Genomic DNA, 22,691 nt, shown 5'->3' with positions numbered 1-22,691 from the left:
GCTAAAGAAAGTGATTGGGATGGTGCACACCAGAGCGGCTCGTCTTTTCCAGAAACGCAAACTCAGGGGCTGCAGCATTTAGATTTCTGAGGCGTTTCTGCCTCGTTGTTAAAGTATAGGAAAGTGGAAAACCGCTCTGAAAAATGCTAGATCAGAGCGGCTTTCGAGGTGTTTTTGTTACAGAAGCTGTTCAGTAACAGCTTTACTGTAACAATATTTAAAATCTGCTACACAAAAACGCTAGGCATGTTTAGAAAACGTCTCTAAACATTCCTAGAATCGCTCTGAAATCTGCTTCAAAAACCTCTAGCGGTTTGCGGATCTGCTAGAGGTTTTTGGTGTGCATTGGGCCAGAGACAAGCTTGACATCCATAACATTTTACGCATGGTTATTTATCTCATGTGTAAAAATTGTGGTAAAAGTCTACAAAAAAGTCAGTAATTTCCGCAAAAAATCTAAATTCACAAAGAAAATGGGGTGCATTATTTCTGATTTAAAGAGGATCTGTAACGTCAAAATATTCCCTGGGGGGTACTCACCTCGGGTGGGGGAAGCCTCAGGATCCTAATGAGGCTTCCCACGCCGTCCTCCGTCCCTCACGGGTCTCGCTGCAGCCCTCCGAGAAAGATGACGTCAATATTTACCTTCCTGGCTCCTGCGCAGGCGCTCTGACGGCTGTCTGCTCCGAAGTAGGCGGAAATACCCGATCGCCGTCGGGTCTGCTCTACTGCGCAGGCGCACGTTTCCGGCGCCTGTGCAGTAGAGCGGACCCGACTGAGATCGGGTATTTCCGTGTAGTTCGGAGCCGAGTGCAGCCACAGCGCCCCCGCTGGAGCCTGCAAAGGTAAATATTGAACTGACAGTCGGGTCTGTCGCCGGCTGTTCGGAGGGCTGCAGCGAGACCCCCGTGGGACAGAGGACGGCGTGAGAAGCCTCATTAGGATCCGGAAGGCTTCCCCCACCCGAGGTGAGTACCCCCCCAGGGGATCTTTTTGATGTTACAGAGTCTCTTTAACTACTGATATTTTATATCACCAACAAGTACAGTACTTGGTGATATATTTCGCTTTCCATTGACTTAAATGGAGTCTGGAGCCTTGAGCCCTGTGTTTGCTGGACTTCTTCTTTTCTACATAATTACGCATGTTTCCCAAATTTTTTTAAAGCATTGTTCCCACATGTGGAAAACATGCTCAAAATTTTTAGTTAATGTGGGAAAAATGCAGAAATTATCACTGCCGGTAATATAGCAGTAAAAAAATATCTTACCACCCGTGTGATTGTGAATAGAGCCCATTGTGGGATGCGCATGCAGGGTTGCCACCAAGTCTATGTTTGGCCAGAATGGCCAGTATTTAATGGATAGGTTGGTGCTGGTAATTATTTTCTACTTGAAAAGTCTTCTGCCGGTTACTCTGACCAGGTGTGTTGCTAGGAAAAAAGATTTAGGACTCACCAGCACTGCCACAGAACTAAATAATCCCGCTTTTAGTTTGTTTTTGTTTTTTTTACCAGGTTACATACAGAGTGGCAGAGCTTTGGAGCATTCTTCCCCATACTGAGATTGTTTATCATGGCAGTCTCGGGTGATAGAGGTATATGTCCGGTATATGTGATATATGCACCTGGGTTAAGTATGGCCTAATGGCTGGCACAGAAAATTTGCTGCACTTCTAAGACTGTCATAAGGAGTCAGGCTGCAGGTGAATATCTGTATTTTAGTTTTATTACAGTTGCCCACCATTGGCACCAGGGATTTTGGGGCTCACAGCATAAATATGTAGGGAGACACTGCCTAACTATTTTTCTGAGGGATGGACTCTGCGTGTTTTATATTTCGGTATTTTGGGGGATCTCTGTCTAACTATGATTTTAGGGGAACTTGTTATGATTTTTTTTAAAGGTCTTACTGGCAGGCAGCCCCCATGGAGTCACATCTGAGCATGCTCAGATGTGACATGCCATGATTGTCTGCTGCCGGGTAATGCCAACGCATGGCAGTGCTCACGCTACAACCACAACTATTTAATTTGCACCCGAATGGTGCTCATGGGTGGCAGATAGGACGCTGAACTGACCAACAAACATGCAGTTCAGCTGTCCATCTCAAAGAGGGGACACTCTGCCTATTTTAATTGCTGCCTAAATATGCTTGAGCAGGAGGGCTGCCTATTTATGATTTGTGTGTTACTCTACAATACAGAATTTGCATATATACACTGTTCCACAAAATAAAGAAATCGCTTAAACAACACAATGTAACTCCCAAGTCAATCACACTTCTGTGAAATCAAATTGTCCACTTAGGTAGCAACACTGATTGACAATCATTTCTACATGCTGTTGTGCAAATAGAATAATAGAGAACAAGTGGAAATTATAAGCAATTAGCAAGACATCCCCAGTAAGGCCTTGTTCACATTGCATTCCGATCGCGTTGGGCGTTTGACGTAATATTTTTTTTTTTTTTTGCAATTCCTGGCACTTTGGTGGGCGGTGCGTTTTTGTTTAAAGTGCCTTTCCAGAGCCCCTTTCCAGAGCGGTTTTTTTTTTTTTTTTTTATTCATTACCTGACGCAAGTCAGGAAGTGAACTCTTTAACCTGGAAAAGAATAAATGCAATGTATTTATACTTAAACCGCAAACGCCATCACTGCACAAAGCGATTTTGGGAGCGTTTTGCGTTTTTCCTATATCTTCCATTGAGGCGGAATCGCCCCGAAAATGGTCCATGCATCGCTTTTCAGATCGTAAAGCGAACGGAACACCCCAATCTGAACTAGCGCATAGGAAAGCATGTTTTCAGGGCGATTTAAAAAAAATTGCCATCGCTTGAAAAAATGAAAAAGCGCCTCTAGTGTGAACGAGCGCTAAAGAAGTGGTTCTGCAGGTGGTGACCAGACCACTTCTCAGTTCCTATGCTTTCTGGCTGATGTTTTGGTCACTTTTGAGTGCTGGCAGTGCTTTTACTCTAGTGGTAGCATGAGATGGAGTCTACAACCCACATAAGTGGCTCAGGTAGTGCAGCTCATCCAGGATGGCACATCGATGCAAGCTGTGGCAAGGTTTGCTTTGTCTGTCAGCGTAGTGTCCAGAGCATGAAGGTGCTACCAGGAGACAGGCCAGTACATAAGGAGACATGGAGGAGGGCAACGACCCATCAGCAGGATCACTACCACTGCTTTTGTGCAAAGAGGAACAGGAGGAGCCCTGCAAAATGACCTCCAGCGGGCCACAAATGTGCATGTGTCTGCTCAAACGGTCAGAGACAGACACCATGAAAGTGGTATGAGTGCCTGACGTCCACAGGTGGGGTTGTGCTTACAGCCAAACACCATGCAGGACGTTTGGCATTTGCCATAGAACACAAAGATTGGCAAATTAATTACTGGCACCCTGTGCTCTTCACAGATGATAGCAGGTTCACATTGAACACATCGGAGGAGTCTGGAGATGCCGCGGAGAATGTTCTGCTGTCTGCAACATCCTCCAGCATGATCGGTTTGGCAGCAGGTCAGTAATGGTGTGGGTTGGCACTAGGCCTGAACGATTTATCGTTTTAATATCGAAATCGCGATCACGGAAATGACGATTCCGTGATCGCCACAGAGGCGATTTTTGCCGATATTCCGCCTGACCTGTGCCCTCTCGCTGTGCGCAGCTCTGTGTGTAAATCAGCAGCGGCTCTCACTCCCCGCGGCAGCTTAGCTTTCCTTCTGGCTTCTGCCTAGTTCCCCCTCCTACGTCATCAGCCCTGCTGCGAGAGCGGCTCAGGCTCTCGCTAATGTGACACTTTCCTCCGCAGATTGTTTAATTCTGCAGACCACCGGGAGAGACAAAGGCTATTTAGCTAATGTCTGGCCGAGTTTTCCTCCCCCCTTAATCAACAGTTGCCATGCAAGCAGGGAGCAGAGAAGGAATTCCCTGCCCCTTCATTGCCGAAGTATAGGAGAAGAGAGCATGTGGATGGAGCTGCACAGCATGGGGGAGATTGAGTAAGCAATACTGAGTGCATGACTGTGTGTGTATCAGTGAGTGCTGGATAAGTGTGTGTGTGTGTGTGTGTGCGCATATTAGTGTGTGCTGCAGGATGCATCAGTGAGTGCTGGAGAAGTGTGTATGTGTGCATATCAGTGTGTGCTGCAGGATCATCTGTGTGTATCAGTGTGTGCTGCAGGATCATCTGTGTGTATCAGTGTGTGCTGCAGGATCATCTGTGTGTATCAGTGTGTGCTGCAAGATGTGTGTGTGTGTGTGTGTGTGTGTGTGTGTGTGTGTGTGTGTGTAAGTGCTGAGTGCGAGATGGATGTGTATCAGCGCAACCCCCCACAGCTTACCTTTACGCTACCTATCCCACACCTGACATTAACCGCCCCCACCGCCTCTGTTACATGACTTTTATAAATTTTGACCTACTGTCTATTTGTTTGGGCTTAGAATTTATCACAGCTCTGCTCCGCCTCCTTTGCGCAGACGAAGAGGCACATGCTTAAGCTCGATTTTCCAGAAAATCGTGAATCGAATCGAAATCGCAATTTCTGACAGAAATCGTGCAATTCAATCTTTTCCTAAAATCGTTCAGGCCTAGTTGGCACTTCTTTGGGGGGCCGCACAGCCCTCCATGTGCTCGCCACTCGTAGCCTGACTGCCATTAGGTACCGAGATGAGATTCTTAGACCCCTTGTGAAACTTAATATCACTTGTATACAAAAAAATTAACAATACATTTTATTAAACATAAATCCGTAAAAAAAAATTACAAAAGGGGATCGCGATAAGAACTTCAATACAAAATTGATCAGAAAAATGATCGGAAATCAGATGGGACATGTCTGAAATCATTGATTCTACCCGTCTATCTGGTGGGAAATTGCATAGTGTGTACACTGCCACATTGCTGTGCAGATTTCAGCAAGCATTAGCCGTGTCATCACTGCCTGATTGGAACACTTCTGCACTGTGAAGCAATGTTTTCTGACATTCAGTATAGTTAAATGGGGTCAGCTCTGTAACGGCAGGCAATGCAGGTGCCAAGCGTTTGCATAAAAAGTACAGCCATATGAGTTGCAGAGCAATGCAAAAGTGTCCCCAAGCTCTTATGTGGATTGTAGCCAACTCTCTGCTTTTTGAGAGGCACAGGGCTAATTGTGATGTCTGGTGCACACACTTCTGAATTCTGTGTTTTAGGGTAACGCTGCCTAATTTTTATGTGAAGCTTCCGCCTGCCCAATTATAATCTAAGTGGGTGTGGAAAATTGTCTATGTTGCTATACCTTTCAAAGCTGTTTTAATAGCTAGGGCCTTACTTTTAGGCTGGTTTTACAGTGGGACGTTAAAGTCCCACGTTACAGCAGCCAGTAACGCAGCCTAACTCACAGCACTGTAAAATCAATGTTGCTGTTCACAGTAACACGTTGCGTTACATTGTAACGCAGCACGTTAAAAACAAAGTGCCGCATGCTGTACTTTACACTGGGCTAAGCCAAGTTAGACTGTTTGCACATGCCCAGTAATGTTGGAGGAAGAGGTCTCCCCTCCTCCACCAGGGCCAGCCACATGGCTAATTAATATTCACTGCACTGCAGAGACTCCTGGTGGGACTGTAGTGTTGTCCGGATCATGAATGAATCGTTCATTTGATCCGGATCTTTTTTATGAGTCGAATCATCCGGATCATCACAATGAAAGATTCGGTTCACAGTGGATGTCTGTCTGGAAGAAACAGGAACATACAGAATGTACAGTGCAGGGAAAGTCCTGTCCTGCTAATCATTTCACCCAGTCTGCTTCCCTAGTAAAATGATTCAAATGATTCGGTTCAAAGATCCGGATCTTTTCAATGATCCGATTCAAATGATCCGAATCCTTAAAAAGATCCGGACTTCCTATGACTAACCTGGAGCGGCTGCTTAGAGAGCTGCATAACGCAGCTCAATCTGACGTCCAACTTCAACACCACCATGCGTTGCGTTAGGGGCACGTTATGCGACCATAACGTTCCCTAAAACGCAACGTCTTGGTGTGTAAGTAGCCTTAAAGATGGGGCTTCATTCAAAGTCTCAGAAATACACTGCTGCAAGGTTCATGCACATTTGGCTCTGTCCATGACCCATCATGGCCATACCTACTTGATGTGCCAGTTATTTGCTCTTCCCTGGTGCCCCGGGTCTTCTGACAGCTAGAAACACCTCTTATTTTGACATTCCCCATCCCATGTCCCATTTTCTTGCCTAGGCCAATTCTCTTTATTTCAATACCAACCAATAGGCGACAGGATGTAGCAACATTTCCCACTCCTCTGCCTTACGCCTCCAGATAGCTGTTTCCACACATGGGCTCCAGATGTAGTAGAAGGAGCCAAATTAGCAAAGTGTACCTGGGATTGTGACAAGTGCTCTGGAGAAGCAGAAAGAGAGGGACAAAGACTGCAGTAACTCAGTGGTTTGGACTCTTGAGTTGAGAAGTCGAGTCAGGTTGTCAGAGTTGCATACCTACAAGGTGTCAGGTCACCTGAAGCCAGTCAGCTCAGTTCATCACATAGCAACCCAAGTTCCAGAGGGTAAAAAAAATAAGGGTTGACTATGCAGCCATGAGGAGGCCCAGCCAAAGGCAGCAGAGTGTACTGCTACTGCCCCAGTAGCCTAGGGCCAGTTATCGGCACAAAACCTAGCCTAAAAAAATTACATTTTTATCAAAGTTGCTTTGTATGATTTGCATGTAAATTATAATACAACAATGTTAACTAAATATAAAAAGTCAATCAAAGCTTTTTGGATGAAGATGTAGTACTCCTTAAGGAACATACTGACATGGCCATCCCAAAGGACCCTTGGATCTGCCTTTTGGCTTTCCCAATGCCTAAACTGAAGGCCCCACGCCAACGACTGCTGAACCATTCTTTGACAGCTGCTCGCTGTCTTATTTCTAAACACTGAAAAGACGTAAACCCTCCTTTTATTATCTGAATTGCATAATAGAATTCAATAAGTTTATAAAATTAAGCGTTTAAACACTACTACTATGCAAGATAGGTTACATATCTTTGATAAAATATGGGGTTCATCCACTCTGTCATCAGGTTAATGCCACGCGTAGGGCCAACAGGTTTTTGCATGACTTTGATGGCTGGCACCACTGCTCTCTTTTCCTCTCTTCATATCTCCCTCTTTTTCTATTCTGCTTTCTTATTTTTGCATTATCTGTTTTGTTTGTTTGTTTGTTTTTTTTCAAATGATCTGGGCTTTTTTGGTTCATATTATTTCTATTATATTGGCACATTGAGTGTATATCTGTCCGCTTTGGACCCTGTGGTTTTCAATATTGTCCACATATGTAACTCTTTATGCTTGCAATGATTGTATGTATGCCCAGTTTGTATTTGAGTTTGACACCCTTGCTATAAATAAAACGTACACAAAGTGGCCCGAAATTGAGCTCTGGGACCAAGTTATGGGCCAATTTCAATGTCTAGTGGCCACCTCTCTCCGTTCCCTGGTGTCTATTGGCCCTCCTCCCTCCTCTATGCAGTTCCCTGATGTTCAGTGGTCCTCCCACCTTCACCTATACAGTTCCCTGGTGTTTAGTGGCCCCCTCCCTCTCCCGTACAGTACCTGGTATCTAGTGCTTTCCCCCTCCCCATATGGCTTTCCTGGTGATCTAGGGCTTACCCTCCAAAATAGCTTCTCTGGTGGTCTAGAGTGGGCCAAACATAATGCAAAGTGGGAAAACCATCTGAGGGCCAAATCTGATGGCAAAATTTGGCCCAGATACCGGAGTTTGACATGTATTGGATAAAAACTTTAAATACAAAACGTCGTGACAAACCACTCCCACTTTTAGGCCACACCATCAGGTCACTCCCCTAACCCTGTATTTTTACCTCAAAAGGTAGCAACCCTATACGGAAGGACAAAAAAATTGCGTAGGAACTGTATAACTCACAGCCATCTACTTTTTATATAGAATGTACAAGGCGTTAGGTTTCTTTCACATGGGCAGTTGACAGTGGTGTGCTTATTGCCTGTTGACTGCTCCTGTGGATCTGCAAGTGCTACAGGTGCTCAGCATTAGCAGTGAAGGTGGCACCTGTCCCCTTCCGTGCACATTTGAGTGGGCAACAGCTCCCACTAGCTGTGACGTGCCACTGCACAGTAACCACACAGTGCATCAACCACTGACACACAAGTAGTTACAGATGCTGCCATTCAGTTTAATTATGTAGCAACCAGGTAGAGCTAGTCGCTTAACAGATTGGTGGCTGAACTGCACGGTTTTGTCTTCCTCATTCTGGATGAGGGAAAGTCTCACAAACTGGGACACTGACAATAGTAAACACCTCACAGAGCTCTAGTTAATTTCCATAATATCCAAACAGATGAATATTTCCTTATCTGGACTTAACAATTTAGTAAATGTATTTTTTTTGTCTGCCCCTGGACTGTCCCTCTTCCTGTGTGTTGCCTGGTCCCCACAGTACAATTGTTAAAGGTTACCCGAGGTGGCATGTGACTTGAGATGGACGTGTATGTACAGTTCCAAGCACACAAATAACTATGCTGTTTTTTTTGTTTGTTTGTTTTTTTTCTGCCTGAAAGTTAAAATTCAGGTTTGCAAGTGACAGTTTCTATCCAGTTGGGACCTACTCAGACTATAGCGTAATCTTGATAAGGAATTACAGCCATAAAACTTTCCTGGCAGGGAATACAGTATAATCTCGTTATAGTAGGATCAAAAAGCCTTACTACTAAAAAAGGCAAAGCTTGGTGTAATGTGCCTTCTTAAAACAGAAGGAAATGCACTGCAGTAATTTAGCTATAAGTGAACATTTGTGGTTGCCCACAATGCACTGCTACTGAATATGCAAATTATCCCTTTTCGCCCTTGGTAAGCCAAGCAAGCATCCAGAACCGCTGGTGTATAGCAAGTCTATAGCTTTAAATTTTGCACAGCCACATCAAACCCACATGTAGACAGCCTGTTTTGGACCTTTGGTCCTCATCAGTACATGGCAGGGATTGATAAGGATGTATGAGATAGGGCTTGGACCAGTACAACACCGTAACCAAGCAGCTCAGGGTGACCACTGCTACTGAATATGCAAATTATCCCCTACTGTGTGTTACTGTGTCCCACATCGCCGCCGCCAATGCAGTGGGAGATTCAATGAATACAGGGAGTGCAGAATTATTAGGCAAATGAGTATTTTGACCACATCATCCTCTTTATGCATGTTGTCTTACTCCAAGCTGTATAGGCTCGAAAGCCTACTACCAATTAAGCATATTAGGTGATGTGCATCTCTGTAATGAGAAGGGGTGTGGTCTAATGACATCAACACCCTATATTAGGTGTGCATAATTATTAGGCAACTTCCTTTCCTTTGGCAAAATGGGTCAAAAGAAGGACTTGACAGGCTCAGAAAAGTCAAAAATAGTGAGATATCTTGCAGAGGGATGCAGCACTCTTAAAATTGCAAAGCTTCTGAAGTGTGATCATCGAACAATCAAGCGTTTCATTCAAAATAGTCAACAGGGTCGCAAGAAGCGCGTGGAAAAACCAAGGCGCAAAATAACTGCCCATGAACTGAGAAAAGTCAAGCGTGCAGCTGCCAAGAAGCCACTTGCCACCAGTTTGTCCATATTTCAGAGCTGCAACATCACTGGAGTGCCCAAAAGCACAAGGTGTGCAATACTCAGAGACATGGCCAAGGTAAGAAAGGCTGAAAGACTACCACCACTGAACAAGACACACAAGCTGAAACGTCAAGACTGGGCCAAGAAATATCTCAAGACTGATTTTTCTAAGGTTTTATGGGCTGATGAAATGAGAGTGAGTCTTGATGGGCCAGATGGATGGATTGGTAAAGGGCAGAGAGCTCCAGTCCGACTCAGACGCCCGCAAGGTGGAGGTGGAGTACTGGTTTGGGCTGGTATCATCAAAGATTCGGGTTGAGGATGGACTCAAGCTCAACTCCCAGTCCTACTGCCAGTTTCTGGAAGACACCTTCTTCATGCAGGACAATGCTCCATCACACGCGTCCAAGTACTCCACAGCGTGGCTGGCAAGAAAGGGTATAAAAGAAGAAAAACTAATGACATGGCCTCCTTGTTCACCTTATCTGAACCCCATTGAGAACCTGTGGTCCATCATAAAATGTGAGATTTACAAGGAGGGAAAACAGTACACCTCTCTGAACAGTGTCTGGGAGGCTGTGGTTGCTGCTGCATGCAATGTTGATGGTGAACAGATCAAAACACTGACAGAATCCATGGATGGCAGGTTTTTGAGTGTCCTTGCAAAGAAAGGCGGCTATATCGGTCACTGATTTGTTTTTGTTTTTGAATGTCAGAAATGTATATTTGTGAATGTTGAGATGTTATAGTGGTTTCACTGGTAAAAATAAATAATTGAAATGGGTATATATTTGTTTTTTTTGTTAAGTTGCCTAATAATTATGCACAGTAATAGTCACCTGCACACACAGATATCCCCCTAAAATAGCTAAAACTAAAAACAAACTAAAAACTACTTTCAAAAATATTCAGCTTTGATATTAATGAGCTTTTTGGGTTCATTGAGAACATGGTTGTTGTTCAATAATAAAATTATTCCTCAAAAATACCACTTGCCTAATAATTCTGCACTCCCTGTAAAGTAAGTTTATGTATTACATTAAACATAAAAAAAAACCACTTTGCTGGTAACCTCTACTCAGAATGCCCTAGCACTAAAGGTATCTATTTGTGAAAAAAAGCATTTGTGACAGTGGTCCTTTAAGTTAAAGTGCATGCATAAAAACAAAAAGATACACTAATGCTTAAAAGTTAAACTGTCCCAACACATTGTCTGTTTAATAAGGTTCACTGGAACCCTGTATCAGCTGGGTTCCAGGGCATAGATCTCATCTGCCCCCTGCAGAAAATGGTCCTGGTCTTTTCTATATCAGATATAAAAAAGGTAGAGGGCTTTTTCTGCAATGTGGCAGGGCTACACACTGGAACCCAACTAATATGGGGCTCTAGTGAATATTTTATTATACAGACAACATACTGGGGCATTCACGTTGACAATGACAGGCCAGGATGGCTGACAGGGTAAAGTGTCAGCTTCCTGGCCAGGATCTTTTGTTCCCAGTGCCATATTTATTTCCTTTTAAACAATACCAGTTGCCTGGCAGCCCTGCTAATCTATTTGGCTGCAGTAGTGTCTGAATTTCACCAGAAGCAATCATGCATCTAATCTTGCCAGATCTGACCACCTAGTGGCTGGACCGCACAATGCCTTCCAATCGGTTTCAGCACACAGACCATGCATTCTGTGGTCGCAATCGGTGCGCAGAAACCGCTGGGATTTTGGAAGCAGCGTAATATGTTGGCGCTTTATAAATACAATAAATAAATAAATAAGCAGATCGACTAGAAGGGAGCTTGTGAGTTATGGTAATACAAATTACACACTATTTCCGGGTATAACTGCCACCACTCTTACAGAAGGATACGAGACCTAACTAATACCTGCAAATAAAAACGGTTAAAACGCACTCTAGTTTATCTAGCTATCAACAATAGTAGCGATTCTTCAGAAGCTAGAATTCTTTCTGTATGGCTGAATAGCAGGTGTAGCTGAACAAATAAAACCACTTTTTAGTTGTTTATTATTAATGCAATATAAATAATATATACAGAAAATCATTAAAATCAACAATTATGGAGACAATCGTAGCGCAGTATAAAAATGAAAAGGGAGAAAATAAGTTTGTGGAAATATGTCCTTGCTGGGAAAACACGTGCAGTTCTTTGTTTCAGTTCAGGAGCCAAAGTTCAGACAAGATGGCCGCTGCCCGTCCTCAAGGCAGCAGCAGGCTCACATGAAGATGGAATTGGAGGAATGAAGGAGGAGGCCCTGGCAGACACTTTTGAATAAACCACAATTTTGGGTGGAGTCTCAGGTTCAGCCCAGGGGCTGGGCAGGGGGCGGTTAACCTCCTGGGTGGGCTTCTGGTGCCCACCAAATATGACAGTGTTCATATCTCAGCTTACGCTTCCTGCACACACATAAGTCACTGATTCATATTCCTCGGAATATGCCAGTTCATATGACATCAAACTTGGGTGCTTGCGCATGCCCGGTTACGAAGTAGCGGAATACCTCTGGTTCTGGGTATGTCAGGGGCCTCAATATTAAAATATTCACCAGATCTGGACCAGCAGAATGAGATAACTTTCATACCTCTCATATGAACTGTATTCCTTAAACCGGCTAAAAATCATAAACTCCATGTATTTCTAAGATGTCTACATGGCTCTGGTAAGTCTGAGCCCTTGCTGTGAGGGAAGCTCACTTTGCTGGGGGCTCACCAAATGGTATCCTTTCCAAATGGCAAGCTCACACTTAGCTGTGATCTGCCTGTGACAGGAAATCCTTTGTTCCTTACTAATTAAACAAAACCTTGGGACAGTCACAGACAACAGGCTTCATGAAAAGGCTTTCTCTAGCAGCTATGAAAGCTAGATTTCCAAAAGAAGACCCCACAGACATACAATCTTGATCTGGCAACGCAACGACAATCGGTTCAGGAAACTGATTGCGTTTTCTGGTCTCACGGCTCTTCCGTAACACTGACAATGTCAGAAACACCTGATCTGCTGCATGTTTCTCCAGGGTCTATGACTAAAAGTATTTGAGGCAGAGAATCAGCAGGATAGCTAGGTAATTGGTATAGTTTAAAAGGGAATAAATATGGCAGCCTCTAAATCGCTCTTGCTTTAGTTGTCCTTTTAAAATAACTACATGTTGGTATTGATGAGATGCCTTTTATGTTGCATACATGGATTGTAAAATGCAAGATTGTAATATGCATATTAGAGGAGGAGGAGTCTGAGTCAGTGGAATCCTAAACTGAGAAGTCGGAGCATTTTTGTACCAATTCCACAGCCCTGCACAGATGATGGCCAATTATCTCAGTAATCATGCAGCAGCTTACAACTGAAGCATACAGTGGTTTGCAAAAGTATTCAGCCCCCTTGAAGTTTTCCACATTTTGTCATATTACATGAATCAATTTTATTGGAATGCCACGTGAAAGACCAATACAAAGTGGTGTACACGTGAGAAGTGGAACGAAAATCATACATGATTCCAAACATTTAAAAAAAAAATATAACTGCAAAGTGGGGTGTGCATAATTATTCAGCCCCCTGAGTCAATTCTTTGTAGAACCACCTTTTGCTGCAATTACAGCTGCCAGTCTTTGAGTATGTCTCTACCAGCTTTGCACATCTAGAGACTGAAATCCTTGCCCATTCTTCTTTGCAAAACAGCTCCAGCTCAGTCAGATTAGATGGACAGCGTTTGTGACCAGCAGTTTTCAGATCTTGCCACAGATTCTTGATTGGATTTAGATCTGGACTTTGACTGGGCTATTCTAACACATGGATATGTTTTGTTTTAAACCATTCCATTGTTGTCCTGGCGTTATGTTTAGGGTCGTTGTCCTGCTCGAAGGCGAACCTCCACCCCAGTCTCAAGTCTTTTGCAGACTCCAAGAGGTTTTCTTCCAAGATTGCCCTGTATTTGGCTCCATCCATCTTCTCATCAACTCTGACCAGCTTCCCTGTCCCTGCTGAAGAGAAGCACCCCCAGAGCATGATGATGCTGCCACCACCATATTTGACAGTGCAGTGGGGACGGTGTGTTCAGAGTGATGTGCAGTGTTAGTTTTCCGCCACACATAGCGTTTTGCATTTTGGCCAAAAAGTTCCATTTTGGTCTCATCTGACCAGAGCACCTTCTTCCACATGTTTGCTGTGTCCCCCATATGGCTTGTGGCAAACTGCAAACGGGACTTCTTATGCTTTTCTGTTAACAATGGCTTTCTTCTTGCCACTCTTCTATAAAGGCCAACTTTGTGCAGTGCATGGCTAATAGTTGTCCTCAGGGCCGCCATCAGAAATTTTGGGGCCCCTCACAAATCATCAGTCCGGGCCCCCCCCCCCCCCCCCCCCCCAAACTGAGAAATGTGCGTAGCCATTACATGTTGGCAGAGCTAGTTGGAGGCTTGCTGTCCACAAATTAATCACGAATAACCACGGTGGATACTCGTGATTCAAGTTAGCTCCAATTGCCACAGCTGAGCGGCTAGATGCGGCGGGGTTAATTACCCAGAACGCCACTCTCCGCCCAGCGTTTCAACGAGGTGCAAGTGTCCGAATGGACGCGTTGCAAGCCTCGATATCGAGCACTTCCTCCTTCAAGCCGGAAGGAGGAAGTGCTCCATCATTTTTTTAGAACCTCCCAGTTTTCTTTTCTGTTTAAAAAAGCTAAAAAAAGTAGGTTTAATGCTATTGTCTCATATGGTAATGATTCAGCTTTTCCCATAGTCTCGCAGTTAGCAATCATGTGACCCCCAACAAGACAAATTCAGCAATCATGAGGCCCCCAACAAACCATGAGGCCCCCAACAAGACAAATTCAGCAATCATGAGGCCCCCAACAAGACAAATTCAGCAATCATGAGGCCCCCAACAAATCATGAGGCCCCCAACAAGACAAATTCAGTAATCTTGAGGCTCCCAACAAATCATGAGGCCCCCAACAAGTAAAAATTCAATCATTAGGCCCCCAACAAGACAAATTCAGCAGTCATGAGGCACATAAATAGACAGCATTTCACATAAATAGGCAGAATGACCCCTTATGGTAGACACCTCTCACCTGGATTCTGACAGGGACCCCCAGGTTAGGTAGTGAGTGACATGGAGCCCTTTAGGCAGTGAGTGACAGGGAGCCCTTTTAGGTAGTGAGTGAGTGCCAGGGAGCCCCTTTAGGTAGTGAGTGAGTGCCAGGGAGCCCCTTTAGGTAGTGAGTGAGTGCCAGGGAGCCCCTTTAGGTAGTGAGTGAGTGCCAGGGAGCCCCTTTAGGAAGTGAGTGAGTGACAGGGAGCCCCTTTAGCAAATGAGTGAGTGACAGGGAGCCCCTTTAGCAAGTGAGTGAGTGACAGGGAGCCCCTTTAGCAAGTGAGTGAGTGACAGGGAGCCCCTTTAGGAAGTGAGTGAGTGACAGGGAGCCCCTTTAGCAAATGAGTGAGTGACAGGGAGCCCCTTTAGCAAGTGAGTGAGTGACAGGGAGCCCCTTTAGCAAGTGAGTGAGTGACAGGGAGCCCCTTTAGCAAGTGAGTGAGTGACAGGGAGCCCCTTTAGCAAGTGAGTTAGTGACAGGGAGCCCCTTTAGCTAGTGAGTGACAGGGAGGCCCTTTAGCAAGTGAGTGAGTGCCCGGGAGCCCCTTTAGCTAGTGAGTGAGTGACAGGGAGCCCCTTTAGCAAGCAAGTGAGTGAGTGACAGGGAGCCCCTTTAGCAAGTGAGTGAGTGACAGGGAGGCCCTTTAGCTAGTGAGTGAGTGCCAGGGAGGCCCTTTAGCTAGTGAGTGAGTGACAGGGAGGCCCTTTAGCAAGTGAGTGAGTGACAGGGAGCAACCCCCCGCCCGCCGCCGCCGCTTCCCCTACCTTGCAGCCAGCAGCCCAGCGTCAGACCTCAAGATCAGCGGCGACCCGACCAGTAAGAGCGGGCACCGGACGCACCCGCTCTATATGCGGAAGTGATGTCACTTCCGCATATCAGTGCAGGCGCTGGGTCCTAGCGCCCGCACTATTTTCGCCGCCTGATCGAGGTCTGACGCGGCGGAGGCGGCTAGAGGGAGGGAGGGAGCAGCGGCCAGAGGGGTTGAGCGGCGGCCGGACGGCACCCGCAGCGCCGCGGCGGGGATGGGGCCCCCCTGCAGGCCCCGGGCCCGTGACGGGAGTCACGGATGTCCCCCCCCCCCCCCTGATGGCGGGCCTGGTTGTCCTATGGACAGATTCCCCCACCTGAGCTGTAGATCTCTGCAGCTCGTCCAGAGTCACCATGGGCCTCTTGACTGCATTTCTTTTTTTTGAAAGTATAATTTTTATTCATATTTTGCATATAAACAAGAAGACAGTTGTGCCTGCCAACCGTGGCGGCACTTAACAAAACAATAACATCAACATGACCATTTTCCATTTTATAGCAGATACATAGAATACATTATCACTCCATCCGACAGCTGAAGAATAAAAGAGGATATCTGTTTTATAAAATTAAGGGTGGCGCGACTCGAGTGCATCTCCCCGCAACCTTCCAGGGGTTTCCCGCTGTGCATCAGTGTTTAATCCTCGAATTTTAACTGGTGGTATGATGTCCAACAAGACCACATTTTCTTGAACTTTTTAGGGCACTTTCTCTTGAGGTATATGGGTTTGATAATAGCTAGCTCTTTATGTACATATGAGGACCAGTCCTTTTTGCTAGGTGCAAGAGTTTGTTTCCAGCGAAGAATGATCATTTTCCTAGCGTATGCAACAAGGGACCTATATGCCTGCATTTTATGAGTAGAGAGCATACTTTTAGCTAGATATCCCAGCAATAACTGCTCGGGTTTTGGGTCAAAAGCCATTCCAAACACTTTTTGTAGCTCTGCGTGTATCTGTGACCAGTAGGAACAGATTCGTGGGCAAAGCCATACTATGTGAAAAAAGTCTGCAGCTGGTTGCTGGCATCTACCACATCTGCCCGAGGCAGCGGGATCTATTTTGCATAATTTGGCTGGTGAAATGTAGCTCCTATGCAAAAATTTAAGGGCGATAAGGCGGTCCCTTGCTGCTACGCCTGTTGTGACAAAATATCCTAGAATATTATTCCACGTTTCCAATGTCAGGTCAGGAACATCAGATTGCCATGCTAAGAACAGTTTGTCTATTTTAGCCTGTCCCTTAGGAGGAAACGTTTTGTATATAACAGAGATAACATGCTCTAGGTCCTTTTTTATGATTTCCCCCTCAGTGGCATGGGCCTGCACTAGTAGCGTTCTGTTTCCCTTGAGGAATTGTGCTTTAAAGGCATGTTGCAGTTGTAAGTACCTGAAGTACATAACATGAGGGATACCATTATCCTGTCTGAGGGAGGTGAAGGATTTAATCTGATGGCCATCTGCTATGTCCCTCAACTTATAAATCCCGTGGTCTGCCCAGGCTTTTGGATCTGGTACCGTTAGAAATTCACGCAATGATGGGTTCATCCACAGCGGGGTATGAGGGGAGATCTGTCCAGGCTGCTGGGAGATTTTATTTATTTTTTCCCATATTCTAACCGTTGCCAGCATGTTTGGAGTGGCTTTAGGAATTTGTTTACTTCCTCTGAAAGGCAAACTGGAGAGGGCTAAGAAAGATCCCATTATCTCTGCTTCCAGGGCAGTCGCTGGGTTAATTGGGGATTGCTCAAACCACCACCGGATGGTGACTGCGGCTGACGCCCAATAATATTGCTCAAAATCTGGTAGCCCAATACCTCTACTATTCTGATCTCGCTGCAAAGTGGACAGCGCTATACGTGGGTTCTTGGGGTACCACAACAAGGATGTGATTGCTTTGTTAATATTGTGGAAGTATTTGGCTGGAATATATACAGGGCTATTCCTGAAATAGTACAAAAATTTGGGGAGCATATTCATTTTGATAGCATTTGCGCGACCAAGCAGAGATTATGGGAGTGTCCGCCATGCTTTGCATTTTTGCTTAAGCTTAGACAGGATCGGGTCTAGATTAAAGTTATAATAATTATTAATATTTCTGGTGACCTTGATACCTAAGTATGTAAATTCTGTGACCCACTGGAGCGGGGTGGGGGCTGGGTGTACTGGTATTTGCCCATCTAACGGCAGGATAGTGGATTTATCCCAGTTTACCTTGAATCCTGAAAATGTTCCATATTCTTTGATAATCCCTAGGTCATTGACCAGTGAGGGGCCGGAATCTGAGAGATACAACAGAAGGTCATCAGCATATAATGATAGTTTTTCCACCCTGGTCCCATATGCGAGGCCCCCAACCAATGCACTAGCTCGTAAAAGTATGGCAAGTGGTTCCACGACCATAGCGAATAGGGTAGGCGAAAGTGGGCATCCCTGCCGTGTGCCCCTAGAGAGGAGAAAAGGATCCGATACGGAGTGACCTGTGCGTACTCTGGCCCTCGGCGTGGTGTAGAGGGTCCTGAGCCAGCCGACAAATTTGTCACCCAGCCCAAAATGACGAAGTGTCTCCCAAAGGAAATTCCAATCCACCACGTCGAAGGCCTTTTCGGCATCAAGCGATACTATAATGCGATCACCCGACCGGTCATGAGTTATAGCCAGATTAGTCATAAGCCTTCTCAGATTAATATCTGTCCCCTTCCCAGGAATAAATCCTGATTGGTCAGGGTGTATGAGTTTTGTAATTAGCATATTCAACCGAACAGATAATATTTTTGCCAGTATTTTATAATCTTGGTTTAGCAATGAGATAGGCCTGTAAGACTTGCATAAGGTAGGGTCCCTTCCCTTTTTGGGGAGAACAGTGATTAGAGCCTCACACATGGAACCAGGGAGATCACCGTCCTCCAGGATATGCTTAAATGTTTTCTGCAGGTATGGGACTATGTCTTTGCTGTATTTTTTGTAGAATTCTGCTGGTAGCCCGTCGGCCCCTGGTGCTTTAGAGTTAGGCAAACCTTTGATAACATCGCGTATCTCCTCTCCAGTGATGTCCGCCTCCAGGAAAACTCTGTCATCGGCAGACAGCACCGGAAAGGAAATCTTCCCCAAGAACTCCTCCAGCTGGGTCGCTGTGTAATCTGTGTCTGATGTATATAAAGTTTTATAATAGCGCAAAAATTCCTCATTGATGTCCCCAGGTAGGGTCAATATATCACCAGTGGGTGCTTTGATGGCCCCAATGTGATATATTTGCCTTTCTTCCCCTATTAAATAAGCCAAGAGTTTTCCTGTCCTATCTCCCTGCTCATATATTCTAAGACGGCGTGCTGACTCGGCCCTTGAAGAAGCTATTAATTGTCTGTTTGATAAGTGGGCCAGCGTCACTTGCCAATTATCGTATGAGCTTTTGGATTTGTGGTTGAGAAATGTTTTTTCTGCTGTTTCAGCAGCTTGCTCTGCATTAAACAGGGTGACTTTATCCTGAAACCGGGCTTCCGATATTATTTTAATATAGTTTCCTCTGGTGACTGCTTTGTAAGCATCCCATACCACTGAGGGGGCGGCGGAAAGGCTGTTGAAACGCCAGTATTCCATTAGAGGCTGCTGCATACTGAGCGTCACAAAATCATGGTTGATCCACCCCGGGGAAAGTTTCCAAAGGGGCCTAGGTATAGTTGCTGATAATAATAGAGTGGTTTCCAGCGGGGCGTGATCAGAAATGCCTCTGGGTAACAAATTTTGTATGACCCATCTGCACAGCCATAGAGGGGGAAGCTAGCAGTAGGTCAATTCTTGACAGTGCATGATATGATGTGGAGTGACGTGTACCCTGGTTGGTTGGGGTTATGCATCTTCCATACATCCAATAAGTTGTAGGATTGCGCCCAGTTGTGCAGCAATAAGTTGTCCCTAGGGTTGGGTGTCATCCTATCCGTAGAGGGGGAGAGGACCATATTGAAATCGCCGCTAAGTAGTATTTTAGTCGTTGAGAATTTGGCTACTTTATTCATAATTTCATTAGGAAGGATAAATTTGCCGGAGGTGGATTATACAATCCCACCAATACTATCTCATCTGTATATATGCGGGCATGGATTATTATATATCTGCCCAGGTCATCTATATGGAGATGGATCAGCTGAAAGGGAACTGCTTTATGTATGAGGATCGCAACTCCTCTAGAAAAAGTTGAGTATGTGGCATTGTAATAGTGCCCAACCCATGGTTTTTTTAATGCTAGTATTTTGCTGCCGTGCAAATGGATCTCCGTTAGAACACAGATTTGGGGGTTGTGATTTTTAAGGTAGTTAAATACTAAGGACCTTTTAACCTTGGAGTTTAAAACCCTAACATTCCACAATAAAAGCTTTGTCATCTTGAGGGTATATTATATACATTTCATACAACATGGTGAGCAGTACATAATTACCGCCTGAGGTTTGCGTGGTGTAAAACACTGAGCATGCACTCGAGTCAAGCCAGCCATATGTCGGAACTATATCGGAGAAAGTGGAGAAATGGTCAATAACAAAAAAGAAAACAGTCATAACATTAACAACAGTAGGCCCAAACGAACATTGGCCTATAAATCCCATATCCCCCTCCCTGCTACGCCCTAACAACCTGTCTGGAGTAGCTTTAAATCCCTAAACTTGTCCCTACCCTAACTATCCGTCAGGGGTCCGGGTCTGTCGAAAGGTAGCCCGCGTTACCTACTATCGGGCTATAATAGGGAGGTGGCAAGAATAGTGTGAAGAGGAGGAGTGAGGGAGAGGGCCCCGCTGCCTGGCGCCCCCTAATCATACCAAAAGGTGCTAGGAAATTCCACTTAGTTAGCATTGTTATACTTAAGCCTGAGGTTTGACTTTCTGTCAATGATAACCATAAAGAGATGGCGTGGTCGCTGGCGCGTCTAGTGTGTCAGAGGGTCAGCTATGCATATCCCCGTATTAGAACATTAAGTACTAGCTAAGCCTTATGCTGGGTTTATCGGATAGGCCTTGTAGTATATTGAGGGAGGGTGAGCTCGGGTGACTCTAATCTTCCAGACGCTAGGCTATCAGGGCCTTGCTGCATTATACGTCTGGGTGACATCATTATTGCATACCCCATTAAATAAACACATGTGATAACACCTACTGAGTCTATTACTATGGTACATATGTCCCCAAATATAAGTATCTTGAGACTGCACTGTTGGTGGGATTACTCTGGCTAAAGGGAAGAAAGGCTGATAATCATAAGCATGGCTCTAGAATGTTCGTAACTGTGGAGGTTGTAACAGCTCTGCTGTATATGAGGGTGTTTGAAAATGCAGCAGTGACCTGTGACCAGTGGATGAATGCAGAATTACATTCCCCATGAGCTCATATTTAGCTATACAGCAGCCAGGAGATATTGATCGCAGTCCAAATTATGATGACGTAGTAATTTCCACATGAAGTGCATAGATCAGTGTCTCCATTTGTTAATATACGATTGCACAGCCATTGAACAGTTATCTGAAGAGAAATATTGTCCCTTCTGACCACAATACGGCATAGTAAAAGAGGCAGTCATTTATCCGGGGAGCATGTCTAGCAATGTTAGATCACGTTCTATGCAGTTACAAGGCCATTTAACACTTATCTGATAGCTGAGAAAAGGTATTATCCCTCTGATCACCAGGCGACAAAGTTAAAAAGCAATCACTGATCCGGGAGGGTATCCAGCCATTTTGAGACATCTTCAGGTTTTTCAAAAATCTTGACTGTCTCTCCATCTTGCACCCGGAGTTTGGCGGGGAATAGCATTGCATACTTTAGATTACGTGCCCTCAATTTGGCTTTTACTGGTACAAAGGATTGCCGCTGTTTTTGCGTTTCGATAGTGTAATCAGGAAACATTATTTTAGCGTTCTCAAAGCTGAGCTCCCCAGCCTGTCTGGCGGCTTCCAAAATAGCATCCCTGTCCTTAAAGTTTAGGAGCTTGAAAATTACTGGCCGCGGGGGTACACCCGGCGGGCCTTGCTTGGCTGGGATCCTATGGGCCCGTTCAATAACAAAATGTGCCGAAAAAGTGTCCTCCGGGAGCAGTCTCTTAAGTAACATTTCAATGTATGATGAGACATCCTTACCTTCAGCCCCCTCTGGAAGGCCCAGGAGCCTCAGGTTATTCCGCCTGTTTCGGTTTTCCGCGTCCACTGCTCGGTGCTCTAGAGCAGTGAGACGCTTATCCATGCGGGGAATGGCGGCGTCATGGGTCCGGACTAAGTCTTCCGTGTCAGAAGCACGCCTCTCCAGTTCTGTGGTGCGGGATCGGATTATCGCTAGGTCCTCGCGGAGAAGGCCAAATTTGGAGTCGAGGTGGTCGAATTTCTGGGTGAGGGTGGCCTGGCAGGTCTGTATGGCGGCAAGCAGGTCCACTGTGCTCGGGGCAGCATCAAGTTCCTCTGCTTCCATGTCTGCCGCTTCCTCGTTCTTGTTGGGCTTAGCGCGGGCGTTTTGCTTAGGTGGAGCTGGGGTGGCTGGAGCATCTGCTTGCGACCCACCTTTGTCAGCCTTTTCCCTCTTGGAGGCTCGCTGCGCCATAACGGTGGAGTAAGGAGATGGCCGGTTCGCCACGTGGGTATGGCGGGAGGGTCCCGGAGGGAGGCACCCGGTCTCTTCTGTAGTGGCGGTAGCGACCTCTGCCGCGGCCAATTCTTGTTCCCCGGGATCTGACTCGGACATAGGGGCTGTGTAGATGCTGGATATCGCTGCTCAGGACGAGAAGGTGAGTGAAAAATAGAGCTATGGGACATCAGGCAGCGGAGCTCACAAATCCACGTCCTCTCACTCCGCCATCTTGGCCACGCCCCCCCCTTGACTGCATTTCTGATCAGCGCTCTCTTTGTTCGGCCTGTAAGTTTAGGTGGACGGCCTTGTCTTGGTAGGTTTACAGTTGTGCCATACTCCTATTTCTGAATAATTGCTTGAACAGTGCTCCGTGGGATGTTCAAGGCTTTGGAAATCTTTTTGTAGACTAAGCCTGCGTTAAATTTCTCAATAACTTTATCCCTGACCTGTCTGGTGTGTTCTTTGAACTTCATGGTGTTGTTGCTCCCAATATTCTCTTAGACAACCTCTGAGGCCGTCACAGAGCAGCTGTATTTGTACTGACATTAGAT

The 22,691-nt window shown here is 45.5% G+C and overlaps 1 protein-coding gene across 3 annotated transcripts in view; it reads left to right on the top strand.

Moving 5' to 3' along the window:
- FHIT (fragile histidine triad diadenosine triphosphatase) overlaps nucleotides 1-22,691 on the top strand; it is a 45,093-nt gene that overhangs the window by 9,834 nt on the left and 12,568 nt on the right. Inside the window, exon 2 of one of the 3 annotated variants that reach the window (XM_068240217.1) lies at nucleotides 1,517-1,704. The exons of the other annotated variants lie outside the window; for them this stretch is intronic. The gene's annotated coding sequence lies outside the window, so the exon portion shown is untranslated. The remainder of the gene's footprint in view (nucleotides 1-1,516; nucleotides 1,705-22,691) is intronic. 3 annotated transcript variants of the gene reach the window in all.

This window comes from Hyperolius riggenbachi, chromosome 6 (assembly GCF_040937935.1).
Source record: "Hyperolius riggenbachi isolate aHypRig1 chromosome 6, aHypRig1.pri, whole genome shotgun sequence".
NCBI classification, from domain to species: Eukaryota; Metazoa; Chordata; class Amphibia; order Anura; family Hyperoliidae; genus Hyperolius; species Hyperolius riggenbachi.
The sequence above is the reverse complement of the archived record's forward strand: the minus strand, read 5'-3'. Positions and strand labels throughout refer to the sequence as shown.